Here is a 27,278-nt window from a genome sequence, read left to right on the forward strand (position 1 = left end):
ATGCTCAAGTAACATAAGTAAACCACAAGTAAGGAGATAGGGTTAAGGATAACCAAGGTCACTGAGGCGAAGATGTATCCCGATGTTCACTTCCTTGGAGGGAAGCTAGTCACCGTTAGAGAGCTGGATGTTACCACGAAGGCACATGAACGCCACGAAGGCTCACCCTATTCTCCCTTTGAGATAACACCACGAAGGCGTTTCTCAACCACTAGTGGTAAGCCTTTGAGGTGGCTTCCAAACCCTCACAAACTTTTCCGGGGGGTAATCACACGGATTGATTCCTCTCCGAAGAACTCCTACCGCCTAGGAGTCCCCAACCTCAAAGAGTAACAAGATCACGGGGAATGCTCAAAACTTGCTCAAATCTCAAATAGCTTGGGTTGAGAGAAGGAGAGGGACACGATCTATCTTTTGATTGGAACAACTCTCAAAGGAGCTCACAAATGCTCTTGGGATCTAAGATTTGGTGTGAGCAAGTGTGTGTGAGATAGAAATGTGTTCTTATGAGGATATGGCTGTGTTGGACACCCTCTCACGAAGTGGGAGGGGGGTATATATAGTGCGGAGTGTAAAACAGCCGTTGGGGACACTTTAAGTCACACACGGTTCGGACATCCGGCAGTTCACGGATGTCCGGGCGTCCGACAGGGGTCGGTCGTCCGAGGGCTGTAGATATATCTGGAATAACTGTGAGTTTAATAGGGACCGAACGTCCGGAGAAGGCCGGAAGTCCGAGTTATTCGACTCAACTTCTTCTGGTGCAAGACTCCGTATTTCCGAAAGGGAACGGAAGTCCGGTCCTCGGACGACCGGAGGGAGCCGGAAGTCCGAGTTATATGGCTCACGTTCTTCTGGTGCAGGGCTTCGGATTTCTGAAGCTGGTCGGTCGACCGGCCCTCGGACGTCCGGAGGGAGCCGGAAATCCGAGTTATATGGCTCAAGTTCTTCTGGTGCAGAGTTCCGGATTTCCGAAGCTTGTCGGTCGTCCGACACTCGACCGGCCCTCGGACGTCCGGAGGGAGCCGGAAGTCCGAGACATTAGTCCTGTTTTGAGGTAAGAGCAGAGTAATGAAGATGTGGTATTGAGCAGAATAGTGGATATCTAGTTTGAGCAAGTTCATCACAAAACCTATGATCCCCTCTTAATAGTGCGGGATCCCTAAAGACTCAAGAATTGTAAAAGGGGTACCGATGATCCATACTTGAGTGTATACTTTTATTCGCTGATCATCACTCCGCACCGCTAACTTCAAAGGAACTGATACCTTTGAGTTAGCCCTTTCACTTGAGCTTGATGTTGTTGTTCCTTCTTGGCTCAATGTTGAAAGCAAGACATGATGAAGTCTTCAAGTAGCTCTCCCATACACAATGTGGAAAGCCTAGCTTATATATTCATCTTCATTTGTCCACCATGTGAACATCCACAAGGATCAAGCATGTAGTGCTCAGGAATGCTTATCTTGATCTTGTCCTTGTTAGCACATGAGCTTGTCCTTATCAACACATGATCATTCACAATAGCTTAAAAAGGGATTAGTGATTAATTATCTATATGTGTGTTGTGAGCAACACCAAAACACGATTAAGGGCATGACTGCACTTTCAATCTCCCCCTTTTTGGTAGTTGATGACAACATACATATAGCTCTCTAATAGTAATATACATGTGTTGCTTAGAAGAGATTTGTTACGATGCTTATGAAGCTCCCCCTTATTATATGCATAGTAAAATAGGTAAGTGCGGGAGCTCCCCCTTAATGTGTGCATAGTAAAATAGGTATATGCATTGAAGATAATAGCATGATATAATACCATAGTAGTTCAAGAATACATAGCATATCATATGAATCAATAGGATAACATAAAACTCATCATCATATGACACAACGATAGTATCGTGATATCTCATCACCACATGATAGTTCAACAATACATCATCCATAGGTGATGGCATAACACACCATCCATAAGTATCGTTACATGATGACACATCATTAAGTTCGACATGATACATCATACCATACATTGTGAGAGGAACTAAAATCGAAACTAAGATAAGATAATGTTCTCCCCCTTTGGCATCAAGGACCAAAAAGGAGGGAAAACCGGCAATGCTATCACATACTCAAGGATCACCCTCATCAATATCATCATTAATCAAGCATCATCCTCATCATCAGGGAAACCACAGCCACCAGCCTCGTCAAGAAAATCAGCCCACTCAGGACCAGATTGGAAGCCAAAGTCAGAAGAAGGAGCAGCAGGAAGGGCCTCATCGTCACTCACATCAAGAGCGCCCGAGTCTCTTAGACGAGCCTTGAGGGCATTCTTGGAGGTGATGAGGCGAGAAACCACATCATGAGTTTGACCACACTGGAAAGAGACGGCCTTCATCATAGCAGAATGTGCCTTGCCAATGAATTTGGCAAAGCGACCGAGAGGAGCTGAGCTGGATGAAGGGGTTGCTGAACGGGCAGCAGTGCGGCGAGTGGAGGTGGAGGATGGGGTTTTCTTGGGAGCATAGTTATCCGCCATGTGAGCGGGAATGACCCACTTGTGATGTGTGTGAGTGACAGCAACAGTGAAGTCAGCAACATGGTTAATAAGAGCCTGGATGAAGGGGGCATGAGGGAAGGCTCGCTTGTATTGGAAACTAGCAAGCCGAATCTCATTCCATAGAAAGTGAGGCACACTAATTTTGCTCTTGGGGTGCTCGTACAAGTGTGACATGATGTCAATACAGTAGCCACTTCAGGATCCCTTATCACCCATCTTGGGATAGATGGTGCGGATAAGACACTGAAAGATGATAAAGTAGGGAGAACGCCAGATGGATACCTGGTTAAGATCCTTCATTCGTTCGTCGGCATCAAGTTCACTGAGTGGTTTGAGAAGATACCCACACGCCTCAATTGGCTGATGTGCATGGTTAGGATCATTCTTATGGATTTTGAAGCTAGAGTTGGGGAAACCAAGTGCGGCAACAAACGTATCATAAGAGGCTGTGAAGTGAACGTCTCAGGTTATCCAGCTAACAGTGTTGTTTGGACCAAAGAAACATGTGGCATAAAACTGGTGAATAGCAGCAGCGTTAAAATCGTGATGAAAAGCAAAGGGGGCAGCAAGCGCCGATGACTCAATGAGCTCAATGGCACCCGGGTATTTCGCCGGGTGCGTGCGAATATGCTCAAGATCTATGAAGTGATGAACAGAGAGACCCTTAGGAACTATGACTGTAGTAAAGATGTCCGCCTGGACGTTTGTGCGGAAGCGTGAGTCCATAGAGTCACGTACGACAGAGAATTGATCAACGTCGCGGCGGAAAGTGAGATATGAAGACTTGGCAACTGTGGTGAAGTTCGTGACTTCACGACCTAAGGTAGCAGGGGGTTCAAGTGAGATGCGACGAGCTTCACCTTCGGGCTGTGTAGGAGGAGGTGGTGGCATATAGTAGGGCCTGCGAGTCCCGAGCTTTGGCATGGACCTCTGAATGGCGGGCTGGTCAGCACGGTCCTCGGCAGCAAGCTCATCCTCAAAGTCAGAGCCATCAAGCGACGAGGGGAGCTGTTGAGACGGAGGACGCCGGGAAATCCGTTTGAAGGGACGACGTTGCCATTCCGAGTCCGACCCCCTGCCAGTAGGGACACGAGCGGATGAGCCAGCAGTGTCCTTCCGGGCGGCATGCTTAATCCTGGGCATGATGAACAAAAGCCTACACGGATGGAAACCCAATGGGGAACGATCATGGTCAAACCATATGAACGAACACATGGACTTGGGAGAAAAGGGAACCAAACGCGAGGGGAACGGAGGGGATACCTGCAGATCGAGAGAGGAGAGGAAGAAGAGACGGATCCCGCGGAGGAGATCGGATCCCGCGGAGGAGATCAGGCAGATCTCGGAGGTGGCGGCACGGGCGAGTTCTCCTGGTGCTGGCGGCGGCGGCTGGGAGAAAAATGAGACGCGTGGGGGCTAGGGCAAAGCCCAGCCCGCGCCCTTCTATTTATAGTGCCCCGATGTGTCGGACGTCCGAAAGGCGTCGGACATCCGGAGTGGATTTTGCCGTCGGACGACCGACACTGGCCGGACGTCCGGAATGATTTTAGCCGCCGGACGTCCGAGACACGTCGGACGACCGAGAGAGGAGGAGGCAGGGGCAGATACTGGAATTTGGATGATGAGGTGAGAGTATTCTCGCATGTGTAGCAACCAAAAAAAAGGAACCTCTGAACTAACATATTTTGGACATGGTATGATGTAAGTATTTTAATACGATTACTACGATAAGTGTGGGTCCAAAATACCGTCAAACTCATGAGTGCATAGAATCATGCACAAGTTATCCTCTTATAAGAGCAAGGCACATGACACAAGGGTCATGGCACAAATTTGTCTCATTCATATGACCATGAAGAGCTAAGAGAACACCAACACTAAGCATTTCATCAATGTGATTGACACGGACATGCAGGGAATTACAAAGTGGAAAAAGTAGTATGTTCATGCCATGATGCAACCTACACAGTGTTGACTCTAATGTTGTACATGCATGAAGTAAATACTTGTTACCGGAAAAGCATTGGTATGGCGTAGAAGTAGCCGACTCCTGTCTTGACTCTAATTTCTTCGTGACCAACACTATCTTCTTCTGAGAATAAGTCAAGATAGCAATGCTTCTCCAAAGTACCTAAACCACCAATTAAGCACAATATGGTCCCCAAACTTATGGGGTCCGAAGTAGTTAGTCCAACTACAATATATATATGGTAAGATCACTCAATTATGTGCATATAGATATAAGTTTTACTTTCAAGCACACCCTAACCTTTTAATGGATACATATGATTTACCATATACATTTATTGGATCGAAGATACGATAGACACGTCATGTGCATCTACACATAGTAGATATGCCTACACAATCCTATCAAAATCCAAGGATATACAATTTGGACAAATGAACACATAATTTTCTATTACAGAACATTCATGTCGTCCAAAATGGATCAGGGTGTCAAATCAACATATGGTAGCACCCCAAGTTCAACACATGAACCGGTCAAGGCATCAAACCATGTAAGGCTTGCATTTTTCACAACCTTTCATGCATGTCTCACTCCAGTAGATGTATAAGTGTAAGTAATATGATTATAACTCCCACAACATTATGAAATAAATAGTGCGAGCTCTACCGGGAGACACATGAATTTCTCGGCACGTTATGTAGGTAAACTGAAGATAAAGCCGAAATAAAATGACCACGAAAAACACTACCAAGCCAGAGATACCATGTGTGAGAGAACACAATGACATTTAGAGTTATCAGTGGTGGCAGGTGCCAAACAAGCACAAGGATCGTTTTATACTCACACAAGTGTGATATGGGAGTTCAACCATAAGCATAATGTTTAGATGACATACGTTAACATCCCAATTAGTTAGATCATAGTGTGGAGGATTAATTCGAAAGGCATGCATCAACAATGCCCTTATTTTAGATACGATCTAGCGGCTAAGCCATGAGCATTGGTGTAGTAGGACATTATACTCACGCACATCTAAGGGATTTAGATACCAACAGGGCTTATTATGCGAATTAAGATATGTGGAGCATGACACGCCACCCAGTTATAGGATAACCCCATGTGGTAGATACTGCGTGGCATACATCGGATGTTTTATCTTACCAGGGGATGTGACATGCACAAAGCATGTCATACTCCCATAATGTGGTAATCCATGTATTTATAATACAAGGCAATCAATCATCCAACTGAGGTGATAAGTGGATACCAATTTAACCTTCGGATGGCTTTGACATCAAACTAATTGATTGGATAACCTAGCACCGAATACTACATGGAGTCCAATACATATACACACATTTTGGGTTAGTGGTGTGCGTAGAGCAGAACACCCCCCTTAATGTGATGAGCTATTAACGTCTGAAAAGACCCACACAACGGTGCAACTAGGATGCAAGTAATGATCAGGACTACACACAACTATATGACATACATAACAACCTACACATGATAGATAACATATAACAATCATACTAGTAGGCGCAACATTTCAAAGTACATGCTAGGTATCAAACCTAGACATGAGAAGGAGTGGGGCAGGCAACTTTCAATGTAAACAATTTAAGTACAAGTCACCACAAAGAGGCACATTGGATATGGGATATGGGCTCGATAATCGAGGTGACTTGGCTTGAGATGATACGAATGATGAAGAGTCCTCAAATCTTCATTGTATATCCAAGTCTCCAATGTCCTCCATAGTCACCTATTGATCAAGTTTGAGCTTGTTGGTCCCCAACTACGTTGGGTCCTAAGAGGTTAGTCACAATAGGCTTGGCAACCCAAATGGTTCTTTTCTTGACACCATTTTGAGTTCCAACAAACTTGGCAAACACATTGCCAACCTTATCCTTCCCAAGGGAATAGCTATCATCAATAGTGATTGGGTTGGATAAGTTACCTCTCATGAAAGACGAAGCGACGTGACCCTTCTCACGACATAAGTATCAACATCTACCCTTTGTTTTCTTCCCAGTTGATTTCTCACCTCGGGGAGTGTTGGCTTGGGTCTTATTGGGAAGAGGCCTTCCCTCAACTTGTAGCTGAGTGTGTGATTGAGTTTGTGGCCGCTTCCCTTGTTGCTTGTGACTTTGAGACTTCGTCTTCAGAGGGCAAGATATAACATGGTGCCCTTTAACTTTGCACTTGAAGCAAATGATTTTGGCCGAATTCTTAAATCGTTCTAGGCCACTCTTGTTCTTGTTTCAGTTTACTCCAACATCATTTTTGTCATTCGGAGATGTTTGCTCACACAGGACGTTGTTGAGTGTGGACATCCCTTCATGACACTGTCCCAAGTATTTCTTCAAAGAAATGACTTGGGCCTTGAGCTCTTCGATTTCCTCTGCACGGTTAGTGTCAATGCAAGTACTAGATGAAGTGTAAGCTTCATTGTTAGAGCAACAAGGCAAGGAAAGTAATTCATCACACGAGGTAGCAACATTATGAGTAGACGAATTACGAGGACTGGCACATGGGGATATAGTACTTTGATTAGAAGTGGTGCCATTGTCCACCTGAGGCTCACTTGATGTTACCTTGGTGATGATAGCCTCATGAGCTAACTTTTGCACATTATGGGATGTTAGAAAATCGGCATGAGAGCTTGTGAGCATTACATGGTTTTCTTCCAACTTCCCATAATTGCTAGTTAGTAAATCAAGTTGAGCAGAGCACGTAGCTCAACATTCTCCTTCAATATTGATTCTTCAAAAGAGAGAGGGTTAGATATACAAGTATCATCAACAATATGAGAGGAGTAAGTAGCGATTAGAGACTTCTCATGAGTAGATTGAAGCTCCTCATAGATCTTAGATGTTTTGATGAGCTCTCCCTTGACATTCTTGCGTTCAAGGAGAAGGACCTCAAAATCCTTTTTATGTTTATCATGAGCAACTTCAATCTCTCCTTTTGAAGATCTTAAGTCTCTACATGCTTGATGACTCTTCTCAAGTTCATGTTCAAGTTGTTCACTTTTAGCTTGTTCATGATTAAGTGAATCATTACAATTTTCAAAGTAAGCAAGAACATCTTGGAACCTTTGAAGAGCATTATTTTTAGCTTTATGAAGAATTTTACTGATCACATAGATATTTTCAGTCAAGTCATCATCATCATCCTCATCGCAAATATCATCGTTATTGCACAGGGAAGATGATACCTCATTATTACGTCTTGCCATGAGGCACATGTGAACTAGAGGAGTTGATGATGATTCTTTTGGTCAATCAGATTCTTCATTAGTCAAAAGTACTTCATATTTCTTGATTTCCCCTAAATGATTAGTCATAGAACAACTAGGGAGAAACAAGATATTTTGATCAAGAGGACACGGGAGAGCAGGCATATCACCACAGACATTTGTCGAGGGATCTTTAGGTGAAATGCATGACCTATCAGCACAATAATTTACACTATGTGTGGTGGTAGATATGCTCATGTACATAGAGGCTATGACATTTTCATCAACATATATTTCTTCACTCACCATGTCATTACCTTGTGAGATTGAAGATGCTGAGGTGTGCAAGCAATCGGATATGGAAGTAGTGGTGGACTCTTTATGATCAAGAGTGAAGAGCTCATGCACCAACTCCTTCATCATAATATCGTCTTCATCAAGATTGGACCCACCATATATATCTTCAAGTTTAGTCCAAACTTCATGAGCTGACTTGCAAGTCGAGATAGACTTAAACACTTTAGGACTTATGGTTCCATGAATGGCAAGAAAAGCTTCACAATCAAGATACATTTCATTAGTAGATGAAGGTGCATCATCCCTTTTGTCGGCAATCCCTACAAGAACAATTCGTAAAGTATTTGGGCCCATGGCCCGAAAGTGATGAGGCATATGAGTTCTCCATAGGGTATAATTTGTGCCATCAAAGTCAAAGGTGTCATTGTGCACTAATCCAATAGTCGACATCGATACTCTCTAGGTCGTGAAACCTAATTAAAGAGAGACCTTGCTCTGATACCAATTGAAAAGACCTCTATGACGCCTAGAGGGGGCGGGGGTGAATAGGCTATTTAAAAACTTCTTCGGATTTGGCTTAACCTAATGCGGAAATAAACTAAGAGGGTACTTGTCAAGCACAAATCCTAAATGCACTAGGCACTGCAACGTGTAACAACACGATTTACCAAGATGGACACAATACAGTTACTAACAAGCACAAGTAAGTTACACAAACTTAATTGAGCTATATCACACGACAATTAGGTGAACGACACAAGATACTAGATCACACTATAGCACACGATATATCAAAAGCTGCAAGTGTGAACGTGTGGATATAGAGGGTATGCTTGAATGATTAATCTTGTACAAGAAATAGCCAACACAATATAATGAGCACAACCAATATGCAATGTATGTATGCTCAAGTAACACAAGTAAACCACAAGTAAGGAGATAGGGTTAAGGATAACCAAGGTCACTGAGACGAAGATGTATCCCGATGTTCACTTCCTTGGAGGAAAGCTAGTCACAATTAGAGAGGTGGATGTTACCACGAAGGCACACCAACGCCACGAAGGCTCACCCTATTCTCCCTTTGAGATAACACCACGAAGGCGTTTCTCAACCACTAGTGGTAAGCCTTTGAGGTGGCTTCCAAACCCTCACAAACTTTTCCGGGGGGTAATCACACGGATTGGTTCCTCTCCGAAGAACTCCTACCGCCTAGGAGTCTCCAACCTCCAAGAGTAACAAGATCACGGGGAATGCTCAAAACTTCCTCAAATCTCAAATAGCTTGGGTTGAGAGAAGGAGAGGGAGACGATCTATCTTTTGATTCGAACAACTCTCAAAGGAGCTCACAAATGCTCTAGGGATCTAAGATTTTGTGTGAGCAAGTGTGTGTGAGATAGAAATGTGTTCTTATGAGGATATGGCTGTGTTGGACACCCTCTCACGAAGTGGGAGGGGGTATATATAGTGGGGAGTGTAAAACAGCCGTTGGGGACACTTTAAGTCACACAGGGTTCGGACATCCGGCAGTTCACGGATGTCCGGGCGTCCACAAGGTGTCGGACGTCCGACAGGGGTTGGTCGTCCGAGGGCTGTAGATATGTATGGAATCACTGTGAGTTGAACAGGGACCGGATGTCCGGAGAAGGCCGGAAGTCTGAGTTATTCGACTCAACTTCTTCTGGTGCAAGATTCCGGATTTCCGAAAGGGAACGGAAGTCCGGCCCTCGGACGACCGGAGGGAGCCGGAAGTCCGAGTTATATGGCTCACGTTCTTCTGGTGCAGGGCTCCGGATTTCCGAAGCTGGTCGGTCGACCGGCCGTCGGACGTTCGGAGGGAGCCGGAAATCCGAGTTATATGGCTCAAGTTCTTCTGGTGCAGAGCTCTGGATTTCTGAAGCTTGTCAGTCGTCGGACACTCGACCGGCCCTCGGACGTCCGGAGGGAGCCAGAAGTCCGAGACATTAGTCCTGTTTTGAGGTAAGAGCAAAGTAATGAAGATGTGGTATTGAGCAGAATAGTGGATATCTAGTTTGTGCAAGTTCATCACAAAACCTGTGATCCCCTCTTAATAGTGCGGGATCCCTAAAGACTCAAGAATTGTATAAGGGGTACTGATGATCCATACTTGAGTGTATACTTTTATTCGCTGATCATCACTCCGCACCGCTAACTTCAAACGAACTGATACCTTTGAGTTAGCCCTTTCACTTGAGCTTGATGTTGTTGTTCCTTCTTGGCTCAATGTTGGAAGCAAGACATGATGAAGTCTTCAAGTAGGTCTCCCATACACAATGTGGAAAGCCTAGCTTATATATTCATCTTCATTTGTCCACCATGTGAACATCCACAAGGATCAAGCATGTAGTGCTCAAGAATGCTTATCTTGATGTTGTCCTTGTTAGCACATGAGCTTGTCCTTATCAACACATGATCATTCACAATAGCTTAAAAATGGATTAGTGATTAATTATCTATATGTGTGTTGTCAGCAACACCAAAACACGATTAAGGGCATGACTGCACTTTCACATTCATAGGCAAGTACCTAGTGCCCGTCATCAAGGAATTGCTAGATGAATTGCATGGCTCTTCCTAGTTCTCAAAGCTTTATCTCCGAGCAAGATACTATCAAATCTGGCTTTCCGAAGGAGAGGAATACAAGAAGGTGTTCCAAACACACCACCATTGCAAGTTTAAGGTGGTTTTGTTTGGACTAGCAGGGGCGCCAATCACTTTCAACGATGTGATGCATGGCACTTTAAGCCGACTGTTACGCCATGGGGTGCTTGTTTTCTTTGACGACATATTGGTGCACATTGAGATATTATATGAGCACAAACTGAAGCTTCGCAAATTTGTGAAACTTTTGCAGCGAGATCAATGGAAAGTCAAAGAGAGTAAATGTGCATTTGGTCATATCATCAGCGCACATGGAGTGGTAACTAATGACAACAAAGGGGTACGCAGTTTCCTTGGTTTCACTTGATACTATCGCAGATTTGTGAGCAATTTTGGCGTCATCGCAAGGCTGATGTTTAACTTTCTGAAGAAAGGGATAAAGTTTGTTTGGACCAGCTCCAATCAAAGTGGTTTCCAAGCTCTGAAGGATTAGTTGATCTCAACATTGGTGTTGGCCTTGCCCAATTTCAAGCAGACTTTTGTTGTGGAGACACACGCTAGCAACAAAGGTATTGGCGCAATACTGTAACAGAATAGCCATCTCAAAGGATCCATATGGTTGACTAGAGGCGGGTGAATATGCAACTACCAACTTTTAGCTCTTCTTTAGCAAATTAGGTTTAGCAACAAATAGGTAGTCTAGACATGCAACTAGGTGATAAACCTATATGATGCTAACAACAACAATAACAAGCAAGTAATAAACACAAAGTAAATGTAAGAGGTAACCACGAGTGGAACCGATGAAGACAAGGATGTGTTACCAAAGTTCCTTCCCTTTGAGAGGAAGTACGTCTCCGTTGGAGCGCTGCGGAGGCACAATGCTCCCCAAGATGCCTCTAAGGCCACCATATTCTCCTCGCGCCCTCACACAATGCGATATGTCATGATTCCACTAGTGGTTCCCTTGAAGGCGGTGACTGAACCTTTACAAACAAGGTTGGTGCAATCTCCACAACTTATTTCAAGGCTCCCAACAACACCACAAAGCTTCACCACAATGGAATATAGCTTCAAGGTGACTGTAACGCCCAAGATGCGGTCCTATCCTTATTTTGGCGCGAGGGCCTCGACAGGGATAGAAACGCATCTCGTCGTTTCGCAAGAATCGATATCGTTACAAGTACATGTACATAATAGATGAGTATATGGAATTGTCTTTCACTTGCCACAAGCTACATCAGAGTCACATCGACACAACAATATAATCAATCACCATGCGGAAGAGTAGGGCCTGACTACGGACGAAAAACAAACTATAAAAGAAACAACGTCCATCCTTGCTATCCCAGGCTGCCGGCCTCGAACCCATCCTAGATCGACGAAGAAGAAGAAGAAGAAGAAGAATAAAGTCCAAATGAACAATCATCAAGCTCATTTATTAATATCCTTTACCTGTACATGCAACTGGTGTTGTTGTAATATTTGAGCCAGAGGACTCAGCAATCTCATTTCCAAAGGTATCAAGACTAGAAAATCTTAATGGATGAGGTATGGTTAAGTGGTGAGGCTGCAGTGAGCGACTAAGCATTTATTTGAGGTGGCTAACTTACGAGTACGAGAATAAAAGAGGGGGAAGATCTACTCATAACGGACGTGAACTACTGATGATCGAATTAATAATCCTAAACACCTACTTACGTCACACATAACCCCACCATGTCCTCGATCAAAGAAGGAGCTCACGAAAGACACAATTACGGTTACGTACTCAGTTGGAAAGTTTCAATTAAGTTAACTTCAATTTATCTAGAACCGGATGTTAAACAAAGTTTCCATGTTGCCATATAACCGCGAGCACGGCTTTCTGAAAGATTTAACTCTGCACGGGTGCTCCAACTAGTCCATCACAAACTACCACACGCTGCGACAGAATGACCTCGATCAGGGAAACCTGTGATCTCCTCGGGTTCCTATTGGAAAACCTCAACCTCGAGATAACCCGAAGCATCCTCGGCATCCCTCGCACAAGACGCTCGAGAAAGGTAAAACAAGTCCAACAAGGCCGGCCAGCGTGTCGACGATACCAATAGGAGCCGCATATCTTGTTCTCAGGACACAATGGATAAGCACAATGTACGGTGGCCTGATAAACATCACCTGAGTTTCCTAGGGTTGGCCCCACAAACGGCTCTGTTTTGGACCAGCACCATCAGCACTGGCCCTCCATGTATTATGTTGAATTACTCCTCGGGTTCATGACGCCGTATGTTTTTTAGTATTAGCAGAATTATTATGTTGGGCAAGTATAGTACTAATGTTGGGGCTTGCCAGACGAGCTTTATCCTAAAATGAGAATCTAGGGGGTCCCCATAACAACCCCAAGCATGTTAGGAGTGCTCATTTATGGAACATAACACCGGCAGCTGAAACTAAGGCGACAAAGGTGGAACAAAACACCTGGCTAGAAAGGCCGAGCCTTCCACCTTTTACCAAGTATATAGGTGCACTAAAATTAAATAGCATTAATATGGTGATATAACAAGGAACCCATGTTATCACCTGGAAGCAACTTCACCTGCAACTAGCAACGCTAACACATGGTTAAGCAAGCAGTAACATAGCCAATCAGTGGTTTGCTAGGTTGTAGAAGGTTGAAGGTTTTCATGACAATGTTGGAAGGCTCATATTCCAGAGGTGGTAGGCAGCGAGACATAACGATAGAAACGAAACAACTAGCATGGTATCTAGGGAAATAATCATCTTGCCTGAGATCCTGCTTCGAAGAAGAACGAATCCACGAAGGAGATGAACCGACGTAGTCGAATGGACCCTCACATTCTGACATGCTTGCGGTACTCTATCGAGACGAAGTAAACAGGGAACAAGAATAAACACAGAATATTCACCACGGCTCATGCATGACACGATGCACTTCACATATGATGCCTGATCAGTTTCAAATTATGCAAGGCATGGCATGGCAATTCACATCACGCAACACTACACATTAAGTCAAGCTCAATATGCAATGAGTTGCATATTGACGAAACTCCACATTCAATCATTTAGTTCACTCTCGTTTATTTACATGGCAATATTAAATGTTGTTAAACATGGCAAGGGGTGAAGCACAAATAATCCTACCTCTCTAGGCATTTTAAATGAGGCCATAAACGACATATAGCATCTCCGAACTGACCCCACGTGTTAAATTCTAAATCTGTCTAGATTTGTCCTAATCACCTTTGATGTTTGTTAAACGGTAAAACAAAGTGGTTCACGTGATTCTACTAGTCGTTCTAGTCCATTTACATATATGGCTCATCTCCAATGGAGCTACAGTTAATTAACTACGACCTAAACCATTTCTAACACGTCGACACGCAAACCGATGCAAACAACACACTAACAGTTTTAAATATGCATGGGAGTTAGACAATATTAATCTACGTGAAATTCTAGCCAAGTTACATATATAATTCTCTGCGATCCGACACACGAATTTGAATCTACGGTTGTTTTAAAAATAACCATTTTTCTGAAAATGAATTAAATCCGAGGATCTAGAAAAAATGCTAAACGGGTCGAAATGCATACGGGCCAAAACAGAACATGGGCGCCATATAAGTATACTACGCACGAGTGGGGCTTAGCGAGGGCGATGCGCACATATGGGCTCGAGGCCCAGCTCGGAGGTGGGCTGACGGAGGAGGCCGGCTGGCGCGGGATGGGCTAGCACGCTTGGTGGAGGGGTTGGCCAGCTGGGACGGGAGGAGCTGAATTGGGCCTCTGGCGGCTGGGGCATGGAGGCAGGACGGTGGCTGGGCCTGGGCCGCGGCCCATGCGAGGTGACAGCCCAGCAGCCACGCACGCATGAGCGTCGTGCTCCCTGCTCACCTCGAGCTGGGGCAACCGGCAGCGCATGGCTGCAGGCACGAGGTGGCGGCGGCCGGCGGAGGCCTCAGGGCGGCCAGGAACCACACACAACGATGGGGACAGGTGGGGTTTCGGCCAGATCTGGCGGCGTAGGCATGCAGCCAGATCGGGGCTCGATCTCGGGGCCGGTGGCTGGCAGTGCTCCGGTGAGCAGCTGCTGGAAGCGGGTGCTCGGGGCTTCGGATCCGGTTGTTTTGCGGCAAGCTCCGGCGACGAGGCGCGATGGGGGGTCGACGTGGTGGTGGCAACTCTCGGGCAGCGAGCTCCGTGGGGCTGCGGCTACGGGATGCTGCTCAAGATTGGATCGGTTGGCAGTACGGACACCCGGACGTGTCCGGTTTGACCGCGGACATGTCCGGTAGGTGGGGAATTCGGGCGAATTTGGGTCTTTGGATGGATATCCAATGGTCCAGATCTGACCTAAGATTGGATTTCCGGGAGAGAGGAGGTGGAGCTAAAAGGTGTTTTTTTCTAGGGGGTTGGCTGCAAAATGGCTAGGGGAAACTCTAGTGGAGTGAGAGAGCTCCACCATGGGGTGGTTCTTATATAGGGTTGGGCTATGGTGGGGTGGACCTCGTTCGTCCGATCGCGATCCGACGACCACGAACGGAGGAAGTGGCTAGTTGGCTCTAATGGGCTGTGTAGATGGGCTATGTAGAGATGAGAGGGAAATCGTGCGGACCGTGAGAGAGTTTTAAAACACCGAACGTCCGACAATTAAACCGGCTATAGTGCTGCTATATATATTTAACGTTATGGGTATAAAATGAACGCCGACTGCGACGAAATTTGGCAGGCGGCCTACCTACATTAAAATAAGACCGCACGCCAAGTGTCAACCCAATCCAAGAATGGTTTATACACACTTCTAAAAACAAGATTTTAACAATGTCGCGGGCGCGTTCGTGTGTGGTTGGTCTCAGAATGAACAACGACAAACACGGAGGGAACCGACAACTAATAACGGATGCATGTTTTGAAAAATGGCGGCAAGATAGTTCCGATGCAATGCAGATGATGCGCATGATGCGATGATGAATGCAACACCCAATCTAACAACACGGCGACAACAAAATAAAAGGGGAATCTTCTGGAGCATCAGTCTCGGGGTGTCACAACTCTCCTACACTAACAAGAGATCTATCCCCGAGATGTGAGAATGAAAGGGGGGGAGAGGAAGAGAAGAGCAAGAGGTAAAACTTAGTCGCTTCTTTGACAAACGAGTGAAACCAATGAATCTTGAAGGTTGCAAAGAGATGAGGAATGATATGAGAAACAAGCAAGAATTCACACGAAATTTCGGCAGCACTTCGGTAGGAAAATAAGGACAAAATTTGATAAGACGGAAGATCAAGATTCACAACAAACCAACTAAATGAACAAGCAAGGAGAGAACATGATCTTGACAAGAAGATATGATTGACTCAAAAGAGCAACATCACAAAGCCTCTAGAACAAAAGAATAGAAACTAGATCATTGGGAAGAAGGAATGAAGAAGAGAATGACAACTACTTCTCCACAAGTGGCCACCTAACTCATCATCACCCTCGGGCATTAGTGGCACCCGATGGGCTTTTCGTAAAACCTTTGATATTTACCATCATCATGCTCATGCTTCTACTATGCGTAGCACTACTGTCAACTTGTCAATGTAATATTAGCCTGACCCTCATAGGTGGTAGGATCATGCTCAAATGCCACTACTCCGGAGGAGCTATCGGTAACACCATACCGATGATTTACCGAATACTCATGATCATATGCAATGGGAATAATAGCTCCACTTTGCATGCAATATAATATTTTTCTCAAACATGGTCAAAGGGCTGCTTGCCTTGGTCACCTAGGTGTCCGGGGTCTTTGAGTCCAACTCCTTCGTCAAACGTGGAATCTATCGCCGTAATAATAGTAAAAAAATAAGTAGCTCACTCAAAAACAGAACACAATCTCACTTTAAAAATGTTATACTATTATTCTAAATCTATATTATAGTTTTAAAAAATATCTGTCTCTGGTTTTGGTGAAAAGATTATTTTTAAAATCAATTTAACAGGAGCTAAAATATTCAAAACAAGCCTTTTAATTATAATTATAAAGAAAAGTTGTCATAAAAATTTGTATAACAGCTCTATTAAATTCTACTCATTTTTAGAAAACTTGTGGTGGAAAAATAATTAAATTCAATTAATTAGCAAACTCTACAAAAATCTTTTAAAACAGAAATAAAACAAAAATGAAAAAGGGCTCAGCTGTGGCCTGGCTCGGCAAGTGGCTAGACTGGCCCAACTGGCCAACTGGCCATCCAGCCAGCCAGCCCAGTTGCGCGTGCCGACAGGTTCAAACCTAACGCGCGGGCCCTACGGTCAGTGGCTGAGAGAGGAGAGAGGGGGAGAGATGAGCCACCGACAGGTGGGGCATGCCTGTTGGGTCGTCTTCCTCCTCTGGACAGAGGGGAGGGGAGGCACGTCGGCGGCGACACCGACGCCCTCAAGCCTCAATGACGGTAGGAATGGACCCAACACGTCGCCGCCTACCTGCTGGTTGTTGAATGGACGACGGGGAGGCCCTGGGTCACCGATGACGAGGTGACAGTGGCGGATTCAATTCGGGAGGTGGAGGAAGTGGGTGCTACGGGCAAGGATTCGCTCAGGGAAGAGGTGGAAAAGCTCCATGAGCTCACTACGGACATGGAGGAGGTGAGAGGAGCGCGAGAGCTGGCCTGTAGCCCGAGATCGACGGAGCTCCGAAGCGGTGGGGCCTCGATCGATCTCGAGCACTGGAGCTCTCTGTGCTCGAATGGGGTGGCTAGGGGCTCTATTGGGGCTCTAGAGGAGTGGAGTGAGGGTGCTGGAGCAAGGGGGAGGCCTATTTATAGGCCAGCGATGGTGCGCCGAGCGAGAAGCGCTGTGGTTTCATCGTGGCTCGCAGGAGAGGCAGAGAGAGCTCGGGGTCAAAACCACGGTATTGCGGACGTGGTTTAGGACCCCAGGGACTCAATGAGAGGGAGAGAGAGCGAGGAGCGCGCGTGTTGGGTGGCCCCATTCTTTTGGCCAAATCTGGCGCGCGCAGGCACGCGTCGCCCTTGCCAACATATAGGGGGAGGAGGGGCCATGAGGCTGCCTTGATTCAGGTGGGTTGTCGGGGACGTGGAGAGGCACCGAGGGGAGGCTTGAACCAGCCGGGGCTGGCTACCTTTACCTTGGGTGCACCCTGTAGCGCGCCCAGAGCGCAATTTTGGTATGCCACGGCAAGCTGATGCGCTTTGGGTGGTTTGGCTGTCTTTGGTGTGTCCTGGGGTTGGGTTAGATGATCCCTAGCCGTTTGAGAGCCGAGGTACTCACTGTTGGTCAAAGGGAGTGGTTAAAGAGGTGATGCCAGACTTGAGACAGAAACTAAAATGGAGATTTTGGCTCGTATGTAGTTGAGGAGTGGTTCTGGCAGCTTGGACTAAGAGTTTGGTGGAAATGGTGTGGGTGTAGAGTGAGTTAAGAGCTGATTTACCAAGCTGGCAGAAGGTGTTCAACAGGTGTTTGAGGTAGCTACACTCCACCACTGGTGATGAAAGTTAACAGGATTGGGTTTGATGCAAAAATAGGATGCTCCACCAAATTTGAGCTTCATTGGACAAGTTTGGCAGTGCAAACTTGAAATCACCCCCAAATGGGTAGTTCTGCCTTTTCAAAAGGGAAAGTGGGTAAATTAATCCCCACAAATCCAAGTTTTAGGAGGGTCTCCTCATTTGGGGTGCTGAGCACCCGTGCAAAGTTTCAAGCCATTTGTACTTGTCATTTATCCCCATGGCTTGGATTCGGCTGAGTAACTCGTTTAACAACGAGATGTTTGTGGATTCCATGCTCTTGGAGTGTGCAGGGTCAATTTGCAGTATTGCTGTTCCACGGGCGTTTGAAGCCGCGTCGATGCAATATTCGGTCAAAAATGATCCGAGTGTATCGACTAGTCCGGGCCCTAAGGCCGGACCCAGGGCAGAAGTCGCCCAAGTGACATGATCCACCACTCCCTTCGGTAGGGCGACGGGACTCGCGAGATCTTCGAGGGGAGTCGAAAGCTTCGTTAGAATAAGATCTCTCCAGGAGTCGGCGATGATATCTAGGTTCCCAAACCAGATGTGCTATAGATATAACTACTCATGATTAGAGGAGCCATCAATCCGACCAATGTTGATGGAATTCTCAATGAAAGCACCAATGTCGGTGGCAAAACCAGCGGATCTCGGGTAGGGGTCCCTAGTTGTGGATCTTGGATCAATGTGGAACACGAAAACACATGGATTGTATTTACCCAGGTCCTGGCCCTCTCGAAGAGGTAAAACCCTACGTCCTGCTTGATTATATTGATGAGTGTATGATGGTTAAAGAGTGGATCTATCAGGAGATTAGTTGGACTAAACCCTAGATGATTGTCGTGGTTTTGTCACGGAAAATGTACTCGTGAAAGGACAAAGTCTGGGAGCCATCAAACTTAGGTGCCGACTTGAAAGGGTTAGTCGGGATACGAGAGACGCAAGTTTACCCAGGTTCGGCCTCTCCAATGGAGGGAAAAGACTACATCCTGCTTTTGCATCTATTGATGATGATGATCTCAATTACAAGGGTGTGGAACTGCTAACCTTGCTCTTGAGTCTTTCTTACCTGTCCTTTCTACCTCAAGGGCTCTCCTTTATGTATGTAGGTGGAGGCCTCGAGATTACAATAGAGCACATGTTGCATTGCAACCCATGTCCTCTTCTACTTCTTACTAATTTTGGACAGGGAGAGTCTCCACATTTTCCTAAATGAGCCGGCCTCCATGTGATGGGCTTAAGCTGGCCTTTTGGCGAGTCGCCTCTTCGGCCTATGTGTACCGGGCCTCCTACCCAATGTGTAGGCCAGGTGGGTTATCCCCATGGGCGGTTAACCCGTGGGGTATATCCCCAACATTAGCCCCCAATTTAATTTGAATTTATTCATGTTGAACTTCATTCCGAATAAAGAGAAAAGCCCAAAGTCTAGGATTAGATTGAGTCGCCTTTTGAGTTGGCAATTTCCATCTAAGAAATATATTTGCCCGGGTCAACATTTTTGCTGGGTCGTCTATCTTGTTCAAGACATGGTATTTTCTTAAACTATCATGGTTATGACACCATCCTGGTCACTGCCGACATCATCTATTCATGATGGCGAATATTCCCCAAAAAAAATCAAATCTCTATCAAGCATGAAAATCGAGGTACGCTTAACCACCAATTACTCCATTTTTTACGGTGCCGTTTTAGGTCTTATTATTATAAATAGACCGGTCTAGTCTTCTTTTCCACTTCTTCTTCTTCCTTTCTCCCACAACACTCTCTCGAACTCCGCCGGTGCCGCTCTTCTCAGGCGACTTCATCTCTTTGCACACGTTCATTGGTGTTCACCTCTATTGACGGAGGTCTTTCGAGCGCAACCGACCGCAACCTTCTTCTATAGCAGATCTCTGTGAGTCGACCACTATCACTTTTTAGGTTGCTACCATCGTTCATAGTTCATCCAAAGTTCATCATGCAAGTTGTAGATTGTAGCCATGGATCTTCGACTTTGTCTTATGCGCATTTGATGCGGTCTCACCATCACTATTGTCCGACAGCTCTTATAGATCTGTGGTAGATTCATCTTGTTCTACCATAGATAGTTTGTCTCGGTAGTTCCCCTACTTTAGAAAATATTTTCCTTCTTTTTTATGCATCGCGTAGATCCAATCCTTCAACTATTTAGATAGGAAATCAGTTCGTGGCTTTTCCAGGATTTCACTAAGCCTTGATAGTGTATTTGAGTTGTTCATGAGCCGATGTTAATATAACCAAAATATTTTGTTTTGCACCAATTACCTAACTTACTTAGAATCGGAACAATGTTTTGCTATATGACCTGTAGTCCATGAAGTTTCAAATCCTTCCATTTGATACTGGATCTTCTTCGATTGTGGATGACCTTTACCACTTTGTTACCGGCTGGAAATCTGACTCAACATAGTTTTTCTCTATGCGTTGTAGTTTTGCGCATTGCAAAATCACCATGCCTCCCAAGACTAGCAAAATCTGTGATTGACACAGATCCCAAGAATCCGTTCTCACTTTAGGGAACCTCGTTATGGAAGGTGTTTTGCTCGCTCAGGTAATAATCAGCTAGCGAGCGCCCGAGGAAGAAAGTTCCCCCCAACCAAGGCAAGGGTAAATAATCTGCTTTACTAACCATGTAAAGAGAGGATTTAGGCCGCCCGACTCAAAGTTCTTGAGGGATCTCCTTCATTTTTTAAACCTCAAGCATGTGGATATTTGTCCCAATTCAATGACCAGCATGTGCCAATTCCAGGTGCTCTACAAAGTGTACCTTCAGATTGAGCCGTGTGTGAATCTTTTTGGAAAGTTCTTCTATCTGAACGGCCAAACTCAAGTTAAAGATGACCCTAGCATGGAGCTTGACGGTGTTTCCATTCAAAAAGGGGGAAATAGTCCTTTTCCTGAAACCAAGGTGGCAACTCATTCGAAAGGATTGAATAAGTCTTGGTTCTACTGCAAGAATACTTTTCCTATGGACCAAAACCCACTGTCACGATACAGATTGGAGCGACTTGGTTCTGTTGTTGAATTCCTGGGTTGGCCAACTCATGAAGAAAGGAAATTACTGGCCCCTATGCTTTTGAGGTTAAAGGCCCTCAATTCCAATGGCTTTACTGGGCTTGACCTAATCCCATGTTGGATCACCTCGTGAATCCAACACGTCAGCATTAGAGGCAACTTGATGTGTAATTACACGGGCGATTCAAAAGATGCGCAACAGTTCAACAAGAAAAACTTGTTTGATAAAACCATAAATAGGCTATCCAAGACATTCTTTTCTCACTCCAAAGAGAAATGTAGTGCGACTTGGTTGGCCCTGTTCTTCTTGAAGAATAGAGTCCCTCCGGTATGTAATTTGTTACTTTTTCTTTCATTTTGCCCGTTCATCTTTGTTTTGGTACTCCATGCTTATTATCTGACTTGTATTTCTGTAGGCTAATTTTGACTTCTCGAAAGTTGTTCCCAAAGCTTTTGCCCCTTCTTCAAGCCGCTAGAAAGAGAAAGCTCCTGAATCATCTTCAGGAGAGGAATATGAGGTAGAACCTAATTCTCTTAGTCGTTTGTCTATTGAACTTGTCGATACATCATTTTATGAGGATAACACCGAGACTAGTCAAGCCGACGATGTTGAGGTAATTTAGATCTCATCTAGTTCTTCAAAAACATGTGTTGTGAAGAAAACAAGGCAAGTCGTCAGAAATGTCAAGTTTTCACATCCAATTGCTTACTTATGTGCCAACTTTCTTTTGTAGCGGGATCAACACGCCATTCAAAAACGCAAAACCCGGAGTTGCTCCGGAGAGTTGTCTACCGGCTTAGAGCCACAACTCGCAAGCAACACCAAGAGGTGCCACATAGTCAAGCATTTCTCATCCTCAAGCCGGTCTCTTCAATCAACAAATTATTCTACCTAATTCACTTTATTTCCACGAGTCGTCTCCATCATCTCATGATTTAACCGCGACTCAACTTCCAGTTTTCACCATCAATCGTCGGCAAGCTTTATATTTAAGCCGTCCTTTGTCAACCACACCATTACTATTTTGATGATCTGTAGATCCAAAGCCTTTGTTAGGTCAAAGGCGGGTGAACCTTCTTCCACTGTTGGGGAAGAGAATATTCAAAATCCTTCTTCTGCTGAATGTGATGGCTCAGATCGATCCGCCGGTTCAAGGTGACCCGTCTTTGACTGTTGAGCCGGTTTTTGATATTGAGATGACTCCCATTACTGAGGTGGCTACCAAGTAAGCTCCTAGTGATAAGAAAGGCGCTTTCAATGAGCTAGTCGAGTAGCCTTATAGCTCAAACGCTCCTCCAAGTCTGGTTCCTTGTATGGATGATATTACTCCATCAACCGGCTTGGACAATGCAGATGTAGTTTTTACAGGCGAGTATTTTCACGTTGTTAGCCCGTCAACCATTATAACCAAGGTTGTGTCCAGGAATGAGTCAACATATGAAGAGAAAGGGACAACAAAGCTTGAGCTTCCCGAAACTGAAGATCTTGACCTCCAAGGTTTATATAAGCAAGATGTGACCCGGCTGTGTGAGAGCTGGGATGTTGAAGTAAACTTGGTCTATATCATGAAGACATGAGTTAATATTTTTGCTCGTTACTCATTGTATATACCTCCATAGCCCTCAAGTGTTAATTTAGTACAGACAAGTAGTTAATTGGATCTTTGTAAAATTGTGTGAAGAATCATTAGTAGCCCCCAAGGGCCAGGTCATTATTATAATCAACCGGTACTTCCTTTCGACACATCAATCATTGTTGAACATAGCCTCAAAGGTCCAACTTGTCTCCATGAGACAATCTGGTCTTTAATGTAGACCTTTAAATTTGTTAATCCAGCTAAATGTCGTAGCCGCCAAGTGCCGGGTCGCGTGCGTTCAACGACTCGAGACTTTTATATGTACTTCTATGTTTTGAAAAGAAACTCACATGATGTAGCCCTCCTTCTACGACAACTGACCTTCCCTCGCAACGCCGCCAGGAGTCCTTCTGGCACGGGCTACGCCTATAGGGACTTCCTTCGCAAATATGCAAAGGATTTCCCCGCGGCCTTGGAGCCTTGCGTTGGTGTTCCCTTGAATAGGAAAGGGTGATGTAGCACAGCGGCGGTAAGTATTTCCCTCAGTTTGAGAACCAAGGTATCGATCTAGTGGGAGGCGCTCGTCGAGTCACAAGTACCTGCACAAACACAAAGAGCTTGCACCCAACGCTATGAAGGGGTTGTCAATCCCTTATAGATTGTTTGCAAAGTGAGAACTGAAAGCAAAAAGTAAACAAAGCAAAGTAAAAGAGAAAGTGGAGAAGATAGTTGTGAATAGACCCAGGGGCCGTAGTGTTCACTAGTGGCTTCTGTCATGAAAGCAAGTAGACGGAAGGTGAATGAATTACTGTCGAGCAATTGATAGAACCGCGCAAAGTCGTGACGTCATCTATGGCAATGATTATATCTATAGGCATCACGTCCAAAACAAGTAGACTGATACTTTCTGCATCTACTACTATTACTCCACAGGTCGACCGCTATCCAGCATGCATCTAGTGTATTAAGTTCATAAGAACAGATTAACGGCTTAAGCAAGATGACATGATATAGATGGACAATCTCATATCTACGATAAAAGCCCATCTTGTTACCCTTGATGGCAACAACCGGATGCGTGCCTTGGTGCCCCTTCTGTCACTGGGAAAGGTCACCACACAGTATGAACCCAAAACCAAGCACTTTTCCCATTGCAAGAATCATAGATCTAGTTGGCCAAACAAAACCCAAGCCTCGGAGAGACTTACAAGGATATCAAATCATGCATATAAGAAATCGGCAAAGACTCAAATATAAATCATAGATAATCTGATCACAAATCCACAATTCATAGGGTCTCAACAAACACACCGCCGAAGAGGATTACATCGGAAAGATCTCCATGAAGATCATGGAGAACTTTGTATTGAAGATACAAGAGAGAGAAGAAGCCATGTAGCTACTAACTACGAACCCGTAGGTCTGAAGTGGACTACTCACGAGTCATTGGAGAGGCGATGATATTGATGTAGAAGCCCCCCAACTCCAAAGTCCCCTCCGGCAGGGCGCCAGGAAGGATCTCCAGATGAGACCTCGCAGAAACGGAAGCTTGCGGCGGCGGAAAAGTGTTTTCGTGGATGCCCTGATTTTTTTCTGGATTTTAGGGAATATATAGGCGAAAGAGCTAGGGCAGGGGAGCGCGAGGGAGGCCACAAGCCTGGTAGCCGCCGGTCCCCTGGTGGCGGCTACATGGCTTGTGGGCCCTCTGTAGCTCTCCTGCCTTGGTCCTCAAGTCCCCCGATCTTCTTCTGTTCTGGGAAAATTTATTTCGGGGATTTTATTCCATTTGGACTCAGTTCCAAAATCAGACCTGAAAAGAGTCAAAAACACAGAAAAACAAGAACTGGCCCTTGGCACTGAATTAATAAGTTACTCCCAAAAAAGATATAAAAGGTACATAAAACATCCAAAGTTGACAGGATAACAGTATGAAACCATCAAAAATTATAGATACGTTTGAGACGTATCAAGCATCCCCAAGCTTAACTCCTGCTCGTCCTCGAGTAGGGAAGTGATAAATAATGAATTTTTGATGCTTTCATGCTACTTAGCATAGACGTCCTTTGTAACTCCTCTTATGTGACGTGAATGTTCAGATCCATTAGATTCAAAACAATAGTTTGCTATTGATGTGGAGACAATAATAATTCAAGCAAACTAGCAAGGTAATCATGAACTTTCAAAATAAGAAGGCCAAAAGAAAGTTATCCGTACAAAATCATATACTGTTCTATGCTCTATCATCCTTGCACAACAAATTCAAATCATGCACAACCCCGGTATTGGCCAAGTAATTGTTTTGACGCTTTTACTTTCGCAAACCTTTTCAACTCTCACGCAATACATGAGCGCGATCCATGGTTTTAGCACTAAGTGGAATGGAGTGTGGTGGAGGTTGCAAGACAAACAAGGAGAAGATGGTCACATTAACTAGGCATATCAATGAGCTATGGAGATGCTCATCAATAGATATCAATGTGAATGAGTAGGGATTGCCATACAAATGATGCACTAAAGCTAAGAGTATGTGAAAGCTCTTAAAGAAAACTAGTGGGTGTGCATCCAACTTGCTTTCTCACGAATACCTAAGGCAAATTTGAGGAAGCCTATCATTGTAATATACAAGCCAAGTTATATAATGAAAATTTCCCACTAGCTATATGGTGGTGACAAAATGAGAGACTCTCAATCATGAAGATCATGGTGGTTAATAAGCACAAGTGTGGAAGGATAATAGCATTGTCCCTTCTCTCTTTTTCTCTCATTTTTTTGTGGGCTCTTCGACCTCTTTTTTTAATTTTTTAATTTTATTTTTGGTGGGCATCTTTGACCTCTTTTTGTAAATGGGCTTCGCTGGCCTCTTTTATTTCCTCACATGGGACAATGCTCCATCAATGATGATCATCACACTTACAACTCAAAACTTAGAGCAATGATGACTATATATGAAATGCCTTCGGTAGTGTACCGTGACAATGATCTAGCATGGCATATACATTAATGGAAACATCATGCTAGCTATCTTACGATCATGCAATGGCAATGTAGGAGCTATGGCACATGTCATGGTGGTAGTTGCATGGCAATATATCTCGGAATGGCTTTGAAAAAGCCATAGTAGGTAGGTATGGTGGCTCTTTTGAGGGAGGCTAATGGTGGGTTTTGTGCACCGGCGAAAGTTGCACGACACTAAACAAGATAGTGATGGTGAAAGGTGAAAAGTGCATCTAAACCACGGTCTCAACATTAGTCATGAAGAACTCATATACTTGTTGCAAAAGTTTTAGTAGTAATCGAAACAAAGCATTCAACGGATACTCCTAGGGGAAGGGTTGGTAGGTATAAACCATCGCGCGATCCCGACCGCCACACAAAGGATGACAATCAATAGACTAATCATGCTCAGACTTCATCACATAGCGGTTCACCATACGTGCATGCTACGGGAATCACTAACTTCAACACACGTATTTCTAGATCCACAACACCATAGTAACATAACTTAAATATTACCGCAACCACATCTCAAAACTAATTGAGAGGAATCAAACTTCTCTAACTATTGAATGCACATGGAGATGGAAGTTTTCATATCCCTTTGGATAACTACCCCTTTTGAGACTACTTTCATAGCATAGATCAACTACAAAGCCACGCGCTTCCGTGCTCTAAAAGATATAAGTGAAGCACATAGAACAAAATCAACTAGCTCAAAAGATATAAGTGAAGCTCGACAAAATCACGGTGAGTGCATGTCTCTCTCTCTAGGTGTGCAGCAAGGAATTTTGTGACACAACAAAAATAAAAGACTCCTACGATACAAGATGCTCCAAGCAGAACACATAACATGTGGTGAATAAAAATATAACCCCAAGTAATGTTACCGATGGATTGAAGACGAAAGAGGGGATGCCTTCCCGGGGCATCCCCAAGCTTAGGCTTTTACTGCATCCTTGAATCAACTTGGGGTGCCTTGGGCATCCCCAAGCTTGAGCTCATGCCACTCTTTATCTCTTTGTCCATAAGAACTTCACCCAAAACTTGAAAACTTCACAACACGAAACTTAAACAAAAACTCGTGATATCATTAGTATAAGAAAGCAAACCACCACTTCCTTAGGTACTGTATCAAACTTAAATTCTACTTATGTTGATGTTGGGTTACTATATTTTCAATCTTCCATGGCTAATACCCCCGATACTATCCATAGTTTCATCAAAATAAGCAACCAACTCAACAAAAACAGAATCTGTTAACAGCAGACCAGTCTGTAGTAATCTGTATACTTCGTACACTTCTGGTACTTCAAAAATTCTGAAAAATTTCGCCAGTCTGAAGAATTGGTGTTGCAATCAGCAGCAAAAAGAATCAACTCAAAAGCTCTTACAGAAAAAAAATTGAAAATTCTTTTCGTGAGCAGAAAGTTTCTGTCTTTTCCAGCATGACCAAATGATCATCC

This window comes from Hordeum vulgare, chromosome 6H, assembly GCF_904849725.1.
Source record: "Hordeum vulgare subsp. vulgare chromosome 6H, MorexV3_pseudomolecules_assembly, whole genome shotgun sequence".
Taxonomy (NCBI): domain Eukaryota; kingdom Viridiplantae; phylum Streptophyta; class Magnoliopsida; order Poales; family Poaceae; genus Hordeum; species Hordeum vulgare.